This window comes from Megalopta genalis, chromosome 4, assembly GCF_051020955.1.
Source record: "Megalopta genalis isolate 19385.01 chromosome 4, iyMegGena1_principal, whole genome shotgun sequence".
Classification (NCBI taxonomy): domain Eukaryota; kingdom Metazoa; phylum Arthropoda; class Insecta; order Hymenoptera; family Halictidae; genus Megalopta; species Megalopta genalis.
The window spans coordinates 15720776-15736583 of record NC_135016.1 but is presented as its reverse complement, the minus strand read 5'-3'; the positions used below and the strand labels follow the sequence as shown (position 1 = coordinate 15736583).

General features: G+C 30.8%; 1 protein-coding gene and 2 long non-coding RNA genes across 3 annotated transcripts in view; 2 read left to right on the top strand and 1 right to left on the bottom strand.

Moving 5' to 3' along the window:
* LOC143259277 (potassium voltage-gated channel protein Shaw-like) overlaps window positions 1-15808 on the bottom strand; it is a 421748-nt gene that overhangs the window by 332186 nt on the left and 73754 nt on the right. The gene's annotated exons all lie outside the window — the stretch shown is intronic.
* LOC117220121 (uncharacterized) lies at window positions 882-3629 on the top strand. The gene is made up of 3 exons (XR_004490189.2): window positions 882-1444; window positions 3296-3364; window positions 3459-3629. It is a non-coding gene; the product is annotated as an uncharacterized LOC117220121 (long non-coding RNA).
* On the top strand, window positions 13451-15782 carry LOC117220157 (uncharacterized). Its single transcript, XR_004490200.2, has 3 exons — window positions 13451-13606; window positions 15449-15517; window positions 15612-15782. It is a non-coding gene; the product is annotated as an uncharacterized LOC117220157 (long non-coding RNA).

Genomic DNA, 15808 nt, shown 5'->3' with positions numbered 1-15808 from the left:
GATTACTGAGCCCTCTCATGGCAAACAGCGGGTTACTCCTAACCTTATAATCTTAAATCGTAAAATGTGTGTATGCTACACATGGTTGTCTTTCCTATTTTGAAGAATATAGAAAGTATTGAAATATATATTTTATAATAATTTATGCTAAATAATTTAAAACGAAATATTTCATGATTTTACATTTCTGTTATAGAATTATCTATATAGAACTAATCACGGTAATTGAAGCACAGTAATTGGATTAGTCTACAGATATTGACACACAGTAACTAGAAAAGGCTCGGTAACTGAGACACAGTAATTAACTTTCATCTTTTCAAGGGGCAGTAACTTCCTCAAAAATTGTTATGTATCTTTTGTTAAATATTTCGTATTGTTTACATGATTTACTTATGAAAAAGTTTGTACTGACATAAAATGTATCAACATATAACCAAAATGTTTCAAGAAGTGAAACGTAGGTTAAAGAACCGACTTAATTCGGTGAAAACTTTGTGTTCCGTCTTGCAACGGAATTTTCCGGCTGTGTCCGCCTGACTTACTCCGGGACGGACTACCTTTCTTCAATCCCTAAAAATACAGTTTATTTACGGGGAACCTTCGTTGCAGCGTGGCAAATTGACGTTCCTTCAACGAACGACGTGCAATTGACAAAAGTCACGTTCGTTAGGCCTTCAATTTCGTAGAGCCTTCGCCTGCAGTTTCTAAATTTCTAATTCCTTCGGTCACCCCTTCCGGGATTTCTTGCTACCTGCGACACTGGGTATGACCGGGACACCTAAGGTCCCTTTCCACCTCGCGATCAACCAATGATCTTCAAGTTTTCTCCCGGCGAGAAACATATAAAAACGAGAACTCTTGACCAGCTCACGTCAGTCATTTTTTACTCCTGCGTAACCTCGTTCATATCGTTCAACGTCGCTCGTCACTCTAGTCTACGATTCGTTCAAACTATAAATTCACGATCTATTAAGTAAAACAGTTGTTCATTTTTAAGTAAACGGCCAACGATATCGTCCTATTCCGTCGCGCAGCGTAGTCGGCCTTACAACCCGATAGATAGTTAATATCGCGGAATAACGATATCAGGTGCTCACACGACGCACCTCTACACTTTGGCCGTCACTTTAATCGGCATTGATACACTTACCCTACTTCCAATGATAACACATCTACCACTTTGTCACGTCCTACGCGAAAACCGCAGTTAAACATTTATCGTGTGAAGTTGGAATTGTATTTTCGAGTATTATAATCTATATTTTCGGAATATTCTGCACGAAGTTTTCCATATAAAAAGAGGAAACCACTGTGACAGTTATTAGCTACTGACAATCTTAGTACAACAGAACCTGCAACCATGAACCACAAACTACAACTCCTCTTTTTGTTCATTTCCATGATTTTGATGTCAGGAATTTTCGTGACACCAGCAGTTGGAGTAAGTTAATCTGCATTTAATATTATTGCATTTGTTACGTTCCGAATAAAATCCATCTTATCTCATATCTTTTCGGTCGGCTGTAATGCAACTCGAAGAATATCCTAACGGTAATCGAAACCTCACGGCTGTTCCGACAACGCACACAGTTCTCACGAACGTTATAATTAATATGTAGAAGTTTATGCAGTTACTATTTGTAATGAATATGCAGACTATGTATATGCGGGAATATACAAACTCTATGCAAGATATATATAAACTATATATATCATAGCTTCGATAAATCTGCATTTGCACAGATACTAAGAAATTCGTAAAATCATGTTTAATCAACGTATCTAATTTTGTATACAATGTGACGTACTTAAAAATGAATTTAACGTTACACAAATTCAAGTATTAACGTTTTTACATTAAAATCAAAATATAATATTATTCATGTCATACAACTAAAATATTTCTATACCTTTTCAACTATATTAACTGTATTAACTTTTTATTTTATTAACTCTATGCATTTTTAAAGTATTAAATCTCCAAAGTAACTGCTATTTAATTTAATACAAAACATAATACTTCTATGTATTAGAATGCATGCAGAATTTTTGGTGAGAATAATTGGCAGTGCTTTAAAAATTTTAGAATTTCTGGATATTCCAACATATGTAACAGGAAAATATATATTTTTGTATCTTTTAATGATGAAATATATTTCAGTTTCTTCATTTGTTAAGATGATTTTACTGGATTATTCATTTGCATAAACTCTCGCAGTCTAGCTATAACTCTAGAACAATCATTTTTAACGCATTGCGTTGGAAACTTGTTCGTAGTGCTAAGAAAATTTTCTTCAAAAACCTAGATTATGTATCAAAGACTTGTATTATGATAAATGTGAACAATACATCTCGATCTTTTGTCATCTACGTGTTGATCATGTGTGGATCACATCCCATGCGGATCTTTGCCTAATTTTATCTAAAATATCTGTAGCAAAAAATCAAATAGTAAAGATCCTTCAAAAGCAAATACTTATCGATAGACGAGTATAGTAATAATAAAAGTAGAGAATAGCATTCGCGGAGAATCATGAAGAAGAGACATAATTGTATCAAATAGAAGCAACATAAGTCTAATTTTTGTATGTTTTTAGAAGTATTAGTTTATTAGATAATACGTATAAGAACTTGCGAACAAATTTCAACTGGCTTGACTAACGGAAAGAAAAAAAATTTTTGAAACCTTATATCTGTGTCAATGAGGAAAATTTTAATAATTCGATTTATAAATTTCAAAGGAGAGAGAGAGAGAGAGAGAGAAAGAGAGAGAGAGAGAGAGAGAGAGAGATCACAAACGCCGCTCTCTAAGAAGTCGAATTAGTACTATTCACTGCATTCAAAACCACTATATTAAAAATAAAGTTCAACCTAGTGTCATGATACCTACGATATATGCTTATCTGCGATTATAAATATAAATATCTAATATTTTCTTTTTTTGTGCACTCATGTTGATTCTTAAAGTTGTATTTATTTATAATAAATAGAAGATGTAGGGTTCATTCTTCAAGAGTATTTTTAATTGTCCCTCAGAGCTTGAAAACAAAATAGACCGTTCTGGAAGAATCAATGCGATCATTCAAGCCTTGCGGCTCGTTTTTATGGTTGCCAATTGTCAACGACTATAAGAAAAGGTGCAAGGCTAGAATAATCATATCTTCACTTTTCAAATTGTCCATTTTTGTTTGCACCCTGAAAATTAATTAGGGAAAATTTACTGTACTTCCAATATAACCACATCTTCCGTTTTAGACCTGAAATAATTCTGGCGTCGTCTATTTTTTACCAGCTACCACCAGTGTGCAAATCGCCGAAAAAATTTGCATGCAGACGTCCGGAATTAGCTAAGATGTGCAGGGTAAGGTCGCATTTGATTATGTCTACTTATTACAATTTTTTAGTATCTTCGTTATAAGCATAATGATAAAAACTCTATACATTTGTTTGTTTAGATAAAGTGTTAATCGGCACTTTTAACGGGAACACCAATATGGAATGGGCACCAGTTCCAGATGTCAATACAATAATCAAAAAAAATGTTTTGGATATTCAATGAATTAAAGGAGTGTTCCTGTATATCAAATGCACATTTTATGAGGACAATAAACAGATAAATACAATCATTCTTCGAGATTATTATTCTTCACCACATCGCACACGAAAATCGCATACTGTTAAGCACTTATCTTGTAAAGTTCGAATTGCATTTACAAATGAACTCATAATCTATACGTGATATATTCTGCAGGAAATTTTCCATATAGAAGGGGTATATGTAATATATACTTACCATATAAGGAGTATACAGTTCCACTTTCTGTTCGTTTCTATGATTCTCTTGTTAAGACTTTTCGTGACACTAGTAGCGAAGTAAGTTAATATGCATTCTATATTATATTGTGCCCCGTTAACGTGAAAACATTGAGGTACAAACATACACTTGTTGCAGGAAGTATGTTAATAGTATTTCAAAAATGGAATAATATTTTTAAAATAGGTTGAAATGACATGAATCTTTTTTAGACGTTACTCCGGCTAGTTTTCTATGAGTAAACGAGTAAGAAAAAATTTCTTTAGATTGCAGTTGATTGGAATGGTAATAATGCTAAGAGATAATGTTTTTTTTAACTTTTATATCCGAACCTATAGGGAGAATTTAAAAATTGAATTTTGATGATTTCGGTAACTCGTACGCATGATGAAATTTGTATCAAAACCGGTTAACGCAGAATGAAGCTAGAGATACTATATATAAAGATTTTAAACATCTTCAGATTCCTGACAGTTATTAACTAAGGTCTACTAAGCGGAATTTCTAAATCTCCATTATAGACCCGTATAAGAAATTTTAAAAACCTGAGCTTTTAAATTTATTTATTATCCCGACGAACTGCAATCTAAAGAAAATTTTTGTTCATTATTGCTTCAGTAAAGTAATCGGACTAACAACTCAAAAAAATGCAAGTCATTTGGACAAATTTCAATTTGTTTACTCATTAGATGATTTACTTTATTTATTAAAGGAACGGTTAAAATACACTACGTTACAGAATATAATATATACAGTGATTCAATTGGAAAATACCTAGTGTAAATTGCGTCGGAAGATTTGAGAGCCGCAGACAAAATTTATGTTGTTGCTATAGGAATTCACGTATAAAATAATTCTGCTAAAGAAATCGTTATATTACACCCTGATTGTTATCCCTGTCCTCCTACAAAATTTTGTAGTCACTATTCAAGTGTAAGAACAGAAAGAAGACTATACGAATAATGACTTACTTGCGACACTTTAGAGATGTCTCAGTTTGAATGTTTATTTCTGCGGTCTCTTGATTCTATTCTTATCTTTCTTATTTTAATATGGCCGCTTATTTTGTAGATATTACTCAGTTCGTTTTAAGCCATTTGGCCCGCAAGGATCAGAATCGGTCCCACCGTGCGGAAAAGTAGGGAATTATTTTTTTAAGAGAATAATTTTAATCTTGCAGTATGTTCCTGGAACTGGAATACTGTAACAAATTCTTTCAGTACGCATCTTATATGAGTAGGTTAGAATCATAGTGGGCTAAATAACATTTTTTAAAATTTGACTTATATCTTGATATGTAATCTGCATATGCTATGATGATAAAAAGCAAGTGAACTAAATTCTGGAGTTATTATTAGGTACATATATAGAAAACTTCTGTCAAATAATGTGATTCTAAGTTTAAATACATATATTTCTAAAAAATGATAATCACGCTGGCAAGAGGTCATAAGTAACGACGAAAATTATATTCTACAAGAAATGTTATTAAATGCATGAAGAATTTATTATTTCTTTTCACTTGTCTAACATAAATTAACATAACTCTAAAATATCCGATAAATAAATTTACCAGTAAGCAACACAACACTATACACGCATTAGTAAATAAAAAGGCACATTGTTTTTCGTAATTGGGAATATGGGATTTACGTCGCTATGATATTGATCCATTCATACATTTGTTATGAATAACAAAGAAATGGAGAAGTCCACTTTCAGTGCTTTCTTATAAATGTTTTGTAGAGTGCAGAAGAAAATTTTGATGAATTTAATTGTTTCAATATGACGGCAACGAAGCATTACGTGCTATTCTGAAGCTTGCAGCGTTATCGTTGTAAATATTAATCTGGAACAAAAATGATTTCCCTTTTCATCTATGTTATGGGATTTAGAATTACGACTGTTTAAGTGATCCTAGCTGATCTTGTTGCGTGAAAACACGATCCGTTCACGTTACATTTATGTAGCAGTCTGAATGAGCTACGCGATAGCTGCTTGGCAATATTTAAAGATTATAAAGTAACTGTATCACTTACGATACTCCTCCTTGATTACTGTGTTCTCACAATAATTTTATTTATATTTAAAAACAGCATTATTCAATTAAAAATATCGGATTTTTAAAATAAAATTTCATTGATTTCATTCATTCATGTTGAATTTTACAAATAAAATTTTATCTATATTTTTCATAAGCGAATCAAAACTTTTGGTTGCTAAAAACCCTGAAAATGCAAAATCTAAAGTTTTAGATTCCTGAATAAAAAAAAAAAGCCATTATATTCATAAAACTGGACCAAATTACAAGGACCATAATAATATAATCGGCTTCTTGGATATGGAAATAATTTTGAACATTTTTTACAATAAACTTTTTATTGTTGATTTCCCTGTTGTACTTATTTCATTATGCGTGCCCATGACTAAAAATTTCTTCATTTTTCGTACCCAAGGTCACATGAAGGTCATGGTTTTGTAGGTTATTGGATTCGTCTTGATCTTAGCTATCATGATATAGTGATAGAAATATGTAATCCCATTTGTAAAAATACCGATGACCTTGAAATCTCAAAAAAATTTAAATATACTTATAAAAATGTGCCGTAATATACATATTATTATATAAGAATCGATTATAATTGAAATTTGTAATAAGAATTTATTATAATTAAATCTTATGTTAAAAATTTATTGTAATTAATTTACCCCGGTTAGAATTGGCTACAAATTAAATTTCTATTAGAAATCTATTACAATTCAAATTTTTACTAAAAGTCTATTATAATTCAAATTTCTAATTAAAATCTACTACAATTTGGCTTTACAATAATAATCCACTGCAATTAAAATTTCTATTTATATCCATATAAAATTCTTCTTTAGAAGACAGTAGATTTAACGAGTTTATAAAAATATTTCCATCATTTTCAACTTATTAAATTGATTCTGAAACAAAATATGTACATGTAGCTTACCTTAATTTCAATTTGTGTAGAAATTATTTATATTCCATAAAAATCCGCAGTTATTTTTGTACAGAATGTCGCATAGGTTACTGTTGAATTAACCTTGAGTTCTTGCCATTTTAACTCAGTGTACATAAATCGCCACCAAATGACACAATTTTCAGCAATTAAATGAAATAAATTGCTGTTACATTAACAAAAAGAATTTGAATGATCACTGAAAGATACTAAAAATCAAATATCTTGTAAACAATTGATTTTTTCGCAATAAATGCCTCAGCATTTTTATAAAGAGCATTACGACCTGAATCGTGTAGTATAATAAAAAATATATAATTCCATTAAAAAAATATAATTCAACTCCATTTGTCCTCGACGCATTCACCTAATAAAGTCTTGTTAGTATAAGATTACAAGCCCCCTAAAACCTTTCAAATTTAGTTTGAAATATTTTCTAGTGTTATAAACGATTTCAAAGATACTTGACATGGTCAATTTAAATAGGTCACACGCTACGTATTAAATCCAGCAGATAAAAAAAATCATCAAAATCGTCAAGATTGTGTAGAAAAATAATTTTGTACAGTGATCCATTTTACTTAAAATAATGGTGATGGTGAATATAGAAGAACATTTCCACATTCATTTAGTCTGTTTTCTTTGGAAAAATTAATTGTCAGTCGAATAGGAAGAAGAATAGTTGCTTTATGGTATCAAGTTTCTGTAACTTACTTTGAGACGCAGCCGAAGGAATAGAAGAATTTGCCAGACTTTATAGAGGTTAGAGAACTTTTTGCTTCTCTTATTAAATAGAATTCTTTTCAGGAAGACCGTTCCTGTTATTAACGTCTCGTTTTCATGGGAACCAATGTTACATCGTCAGATACTTTGAGATGTTTCACGAGTTTTAAGGTAGGCTAAAAATAAATGAAAATAAACTGTTCGAATAAAGCTTGGAAAACACGTCGCAATAAAAATGTATCAAAAGTTGTCTTTTCGGTAGGAAAAATCGTACATCGAGCGTTTTACATACGTATGTATGTAGGTGTTCTGAAATAATCCAGTGCACTGATACTTTACGTATCAACATTTTCCTGTTACGCCTGAATAAATACTCCGAAAGGAGCGATTGGAAAACGTACGAACGAAATTAAATTGATTTTCGCTAAGTCCACTATATATTGTTTGAAATTGCTGATTTTACAGAAATTTTATTGTGGTTGATGCAACCATGAATAAAATTGTTGAATCGAAATGACTACACTAGTTGAAACCCTTTTGATAATGGATAAAAATGTGAATTTAGGATTTGAGGATTTTAATAGTAGTTTATTTAAAATGCATAATAGAGATAAGATGAGACACTTTAGAAATTACGAGGAGTATTTTACTTACTCAGACTATCGGTGCCACGAAACAACAATGTGCAAAAGCACTTATATCACACAGATACTCCATAGCTAGGTACACATGAAGTAACATTATTCTATATATTATTTCAGATTACATGTTACTTCATTTAATAACTATTTCTATGCCTGGGATCACATAATATTACATCGTATGTAATATTATTTTAAATAACGCATTATTTTATTTTATAATTATTTGTGATATTATTTTAAATGACACACTGTTTTATTTTATAATTATTTGAAATATTATTTTAAATATGATGGTCACCTTCAATTCTTTAAATTGAATGGTTTATATTTCTTCTCGTATTCGGGTAAGACATTAATTCTACATGAAAAGTATTATACCAAATCGGATCTAAAATAAATAGTTACTGAAATATAGAAACAATAAATTAAGTTGCATACAAATCGACTATTAATACGATATAAAATCACTTTGGCTATTTAAAAAAATACGATATAGTAAGACTGTAATACCGCACTTAAAAGTTGAAGGCAAACTTCGCATCTCGATAATAAAATAAAATCATGTAAAATTGATTACAATACTATATGTCCCCCTGCAAACAATGCAACTTCTATCTGAAGCATTTTTTCCTACAACGTACTTTATGAGTTATCTCATATCGTCATATTACGAGATTCACCTTGTATAGTGATCATTGAGAATATTACACTTGTTTTAAATATTTCCTATGTGTTAAATGAACACTTTCTTTGGATAAGAATCAGATGGCGAAACACAGTCATTCTACCAGCTTATTAACTTCGTCATGTCCGTCGCGAAAACCGATCACAGTTAAACATTTATCGAGTGTAGTTTGAATTGCGTTTTAAAATATTTTCATAATCCTTATTTGGAATGTTCCGCACGTTGTTAACCATATAAAGAGCGTAAGTGCTTATATATTATCATTAGCCATGCAATGTATCATCACGTTTGATTACTTCTACTCATTACTCTCTTTTAACATGTTCATTATAATAGTAATAATAAAAGTACTATACAATTGTTTGTTTCGGTGTAGTGTTAATTGTCAACGATTGTTTGAAATCGAGCACCAAGATGGAATGGACGCCATTTCCAGATGACATACCAATAATCGGAAAAAATGTGCTGGATGTTAAATAGTTAAATAGTGTTCCTGTATATCTTAAACACGAATTTTTTGGAAAATATACAGATAAATGCATTCAACCTTCCAGATTAGTATCCTTTATACTCGAAATCCGCACTCAATTAAACATTTTTCGTCGGGAGGTGGAATTGTATTTTCGACTGTTCTCATCGTCTACATTACGAAAATTCTGCACGAAGTTTTCCATATAAGAAGAGGAAACCACTGTGACAGTCATTGGCTACTGAGAAGCTTAGTACAGTAGAACCTGTAATAATGAATCGCAAACTACAGCTCCTCCTTCTGTTCGTTCCCATGATTTTTTTGTCAGGAATTTTCGTGACACCAACAGTTGGAGTAAGTTAAGTTGCATTTAGTATTATTGCATTTGTTAAATCCCGAACAAAATTCAGATTATCTTATATTATTTCGGCCAGCTGTATTGCGCCGCGGTAATGTCTAAGGACTGAAATATGATATTAATTGGACGCATTTACAATCTGTGGTATATACAGGGTGTCCCAGGTTTTAATGTTCAAACTTTGTCAGTATATTCTATGGCACAAAGTAAGAAAAAAATGTTATGTAAACATTGGCCATATAGAGCTGTATTAAGAAGTTATAACAAAAATTCAGAATAGGAATAGTAATCAACTAAAAAAAAAAATGAAAAATAAAAAAAATCTTCGATCGTTGTCAATCATGTATTGTCAACAACGGTTATTAATACATTTCGAAATGTATTAATAAACACAGCTTACATAAACACACGGCACGTATTAGGTTGCATGCATAATTTTAGTGAAAATAACAGACAATACCTTTGTCTAAATTCTCGATTGAAAGTTGATTCCTTTTGTTGGGCAAAATTAGTTTAAACGTATAAGATTACCTTTTTAATATTACACAATGTAACTGACACATGTTTCAAATTACTGCAATAGCATCTTGCAACATATTCTGGTCGGTAGTCCTTACAAAATATGTGAATTTCTTTATTTTACAAAAAATGCAGGAGAAACAAATATATTTTTTATATCTTTTAATGACGATTGATAATCTTCTGTGGATTTTTGATTTACATAAATTACCGCAATTTGGTTTTAATGTAATTATCATTTCATAAGGCCAAGCAGATAAGACTGGAATGGCCCAATTGTAGGAACTGTAATGTGATTTACATTATTAATGCTCAACGTTTTGGGAACACTTTTACTGTACTTGTTTTACGTTGTGTAACAAACATGCTGTTTCCTGCCAACCAATTATCACTTCTGAATATATTTTTGACCTGCAATCGAAATTGTTTCCTTATACAAACTTTGTACTTGATCCAATAAGGAGAATTTAAACAATGCGATTTATAACATTCAGAGGTGCACAAATGCCGCTCGCTGATAGGCCGAATTACTAATTGCTATCAAATGCACTATGTTACAAAAGTTCAACCTAGTGCAGTAATGTCCCCTAATTGATGCCTAAATTGTGCACAAAAATGGACAATTTGGGAAGAGGAGATACGATTATTCGAGCCTTGCAGCTTGTTTTTATAATTGTTGACAATCGATAACTATAAAAACTAACTGCAAGGCTCGAATCATCGTATCTCCTCTTCCCAAACTGTCCATTTTTGTGCAAAATCTGAACATCAATTAGGGAGACTTTACTGTATTAATTCATATCCGCAATACACACGTTCCTATCTACAATTACAATTATAGATATCTAGTAATTTTTTTCTTTGAACACTCATATTGATTTTAGAAATAGGATTTATCTTGTTATTATTATTATTATTATTATTATTATTATTATTATTATATCAATTATGTTCTCATGCAATGAGATTATGGACGAGATCGATGTCAATAATTTTATCTTTCTTAAATCTGATTATGTTATTTCTACGAAACGGGTAAGAACATGCAGATCAATTTGAACTGGGTGTAATCTGTACAACATATTGTATACCGTATTTCTGTCACTTTAGTGCGTGCAAAAACCGAAGGTTATATCGTTTAATTACTAGGACAATTCTGTTGTTAACCACTTTCACTACGATATCATGTCAGATATACTTATCGGATGCTACGTACTGCTTTTACAGCGATATAAAATACTACTCCTTAATCATCAACATTTAAACATTAATGTAAAGGTTAGCAAGAAATAAATAAAAGTTTTTGTTCACGTATAGGAAGTTTTTCATCATCATAGCTACGAAAGGGGTCGTAGTGTGAGGGGATAAATTACAATACTACTTATCTTACTTATTTTCAAACGGTCCGCTAGAATCAAAATAGGTACCAGTGTGCGTAGAACTTTTCACTTTCACGTCGAAATCACATTTTAAGAAACAGAATATAAATTTTGTACTATGTTCCTAGTAGTGGAAACCTATAATGAATTTTTGCAAAAAGCATCTTTATATTAATAGCTTAGAATCACAGTGGCCTGTGATGAAATGACATTTTCAAAAATTCATATACTTATATGTTAAAATGTAATTTGCACATGCCAAAATGTTAAAAAAGCGGGTGAAATAAATCATAAAAATGCACATGTTTATTTGAGACATACATTTTTCAAAAATCATATTTACAAATTGTAATAAACAACGACGCAAATTATATTGTACAATAAATATTATTAAATATAGGAATAATTTATTATTTCCTTTCACTTCACAAAAGGACAAATCTTTTCGGTAGAACTAATATAAATTAAATTAACTTTAAATTACAGGATTTTCTTATAAATGTTTCGAAGAATGCATAATTATTGAATTTAGTTGTTTCAATAGAGCAAGAACATAGTAATCCATTCGCATTGTATGCTATACTGAAAACTGCAGTATAATTTCTCTTTTTATCTACGTTAAGGGATTTAGAATTAAGTATATTCAAATGTTCTTAGCAGATCTTGTTGCGTGAAATCGAGATCCGTGCACGTTACATTCATGTAGCAGTCTGAACGTGCTACGCAATAGCTGCGTGGCAGTATGTAAAATATTATAAGTGTGCCATTTACTGTGCTCCTCCCTGATTACTGTGTCCTCACAATAATCTTATTTATATTTCAAAATAGGATTATTCAATTAAAAATATTGAATACTTGAAATTATATTTCATCTCTAATTTTTATAACCAAATTAAAGTACCTAGAAAATGCGGAATCTTCAGTCTTAAATTCCTGAAATTGCTTTGAAGTGTATTTGATCCTGTTAAGACACTTCGGAAACACGTTGCAAATAAGGATGAAAAAAAGGTAAGACGATGCTTTCCAAACTAAAAAAATAAGAAATGATATCAATAAAACTCGGTTAAAATATAGAAAACGCAATAATAAGTCGACTACTTAGAAATATATTTTATTTAATGTACTAAATGAGATTTACATCTTGTTTGTATTACGGTGCAATATAACTAGATTATGATTTCATGGCTTTTTCGATGCGCGCATTGATTACTGAGCCCTCTCATGACAAACAGCGGGTTACTCCTAACATTATATTCTTAAATCGTAAAATGTGTGTATGCTACACATGGTTGTCTTTCCTATTTTGAAGAATATAGGAAGTATTGAAATATTTATTTTATAATAATTTATGCTAAATAATTTAAAACGAAATATTTCATGATTTTACATTTCTGTTATAGAATTATCTATATAGAACTAATCACAGTAATTGAAGCACAGTAATTGGATTAGTCTACAGATATTGACACACAGTAACTAGAAAAGGCTCAGTAATTGAGACACAGTAATTAACTTTCATCTTTTCAAGGGGCAGTAACTTCCTCAAAAATTGTTATGTATCTTTTGTTAAATATTTCGTATTGTTTACATGATTTACTTATGAAAAAGTTTGTACTGACATAAAATGTATCAACATATAACCAAAATGTTTTAAGAAGTGAAACGTAGGTTAAAGAACCGACTTAATTCGGTGAAAACTTTAGCCGTCGCTTTAATCGGCATTGATACACTTACCCTACTTCCAATGATAACACATCTACCACTTTGTCACGTCCTACACGAAAACCGCAGTTAAACATTTATCGTGTGAAGTTGGAATTGCATTTTCGAGTATTATAATCTATATTTTCGAAACATTCTGCACGAAGTTTTCCATATAAAAAGAGGAAACCACTGTGACAGTCATTAGCTACTGACAAGCTTAGTACAACAGAACTTGCAACCATGAACCACAAACTACAACTCCTCTTTTTGTTCATTTCCATGATTTTGATGTCAGGAATTTTCGTGACACCAGCAGTTGGAGTAAGTTAATCTGCATTTAATATTATTGCATTTGTTACGTTCCGAATAAAATCCATCTTATCTCATATCTTTTCGGTCGGCTGTAATGCAACTCGAAGAATATCCTAACGGTAATTGAAACCTGACGGCTGTTCCGACAACGCACACAGTTCTCACGAACGTTATAATTAATATGTAGAAGTTTATGCACTTACGATTTGTAATGAATATGCAGACTATGTATATGCGGGAATATACAAACTATATGCAAGATATATATAAACTATATACATCATAGATTCGATAAATATGCATCTGCATAGATACTAAAAAATTCGTAAAATCATGTTTGATCAACGTATCTAATTTTGTATACAATGTGACGTACATAAAAATGAATTTAACGTTACACAAATTCAAGTATTAACGTTTTTACATTAAAGTCAAAATATAATATTATTCATGTCATACAACTAAAATATTTCTACACCTTTTCAACTATATTAACTGTATTCACTTTTTATTTTATTAACTCTATGCATTTTTAAAGTATTAAATCTCCAAAGTAACTGCTTTTTAATTTAATACAAAACATAATACTTCTATGTATTAGAATGCATGCAGAATTTTTGGTGAGAATAATTGGCAGTGCTTTAAAAATTTTAGAATTTCTGGATATTCCAACATATGTAACAGGAAAATATATATTTTTATATCTTTTAATGATGAAATATATTTCAGTTTCTTCATTTGTTAAGATGATTTTACTGGATTATTCATTTGCATAAACTCTCGCAGTCTAACTATAACTCTAGGACAATCATTTTTAACGCATTGCGTTGGAAACTTGTTCGTAGTGCCAAGAAAATTTTCTTCAAAAACCTAGATTATGTATCAAAGACTTGTATTATGATAAATGTGAACAATACATCTCGATCTTTTGTCATCTACGTGTTGATCATGTGTGGATCACATCCCATGCGGATCTTTGCCTAATTTTATCTAAAATATCTGTAGAAAAAAATCAAATAGTAAAGATCCTTCAAATGCAAATACTTATCGATAGACGAGTATAGTAATAATAAAAGTAGATTTCTCTCCGCATTCGCGGAGAATCATGAAGAAGAGACATAATTGTATCAAATAGAAGCAACATAAGTCTAATTTTTGTATGTTTTTAGAAGGATTAGTTTATTAGATAATACGTATAAGAACTTGCGAAAAAATTTCAACTGGCTTGACTAACAAAAAGAAAATAATTTTTGAAACCTTATATCTGTGTCAATGAGAAAAATTTTAATAATTCGATTTATAAATTTTAAAGGAGAGAGGGAGAGAGAGAGAGAGAGAGAGAGAGAGAGATCACAAACGCCGCTCTCTAAGAAGTCGAATTAGTACTATTCATTGCATTCAAAACCACTATATTAAAAATAAAGTTCAACCTAGTGTCATGATACCTACGATATATGCTCATCTGCGATTATAAATATAAATAACTAATATTTTCTTTTTTTGTGCACTCATGTTGGTTCTTAAAGTTGTATTTATTTATAATAAATAGAAGATGTAGGGTTCATTCTTCAAGAGTATTTTTAATTGTCCCTCAGAGCTTGTAAACAAAATAGACCGTTCTGGAAGAATCAATGCAATCATTCAAGCCTTGCGGCTCGTTTTTATGGTTGCCAATTGTCAACGACTATAAGAAAAGGTGCAAGGCTAGAATAATCGTATCTTCACTTTTCAAATTGTCCATTTTTGTTTGCACCCTGAAAATTAATTAGGGTAAATTTACTGTACTTCCAATATAACCACATCTTCCGTTTTAGACCTGAAATAATTCTGATGTCGTCTATTTTTTACCAGCTACCAGCAGCGTGTAAATTGCCGAAACACTTGTTATGCAAACATCCAGTAGTAGCTAAGATTTGCAAGGTAAGGTCGCATTTGATTATGTCTACTTATTACACTTCTTTAGTATCTTCGTTGTAAGCATAATGATAAAAACTCTATACATTTGTTTGTTTAGAGAAAGTGTTAATCGGCACTTTTAACGGGAACACCAATATGGAATGGGCACCGGTTCCAGATGTCAATACAATAATAAAAAAAAATGTTTTGGATATTAAATGATTTGAAGTAGTGTTCCTGTATATCAAATGCACATTTCATGTGGACAATAAACAGATAAATACAATCATTCTACGAGATTATTATTCTTCACCA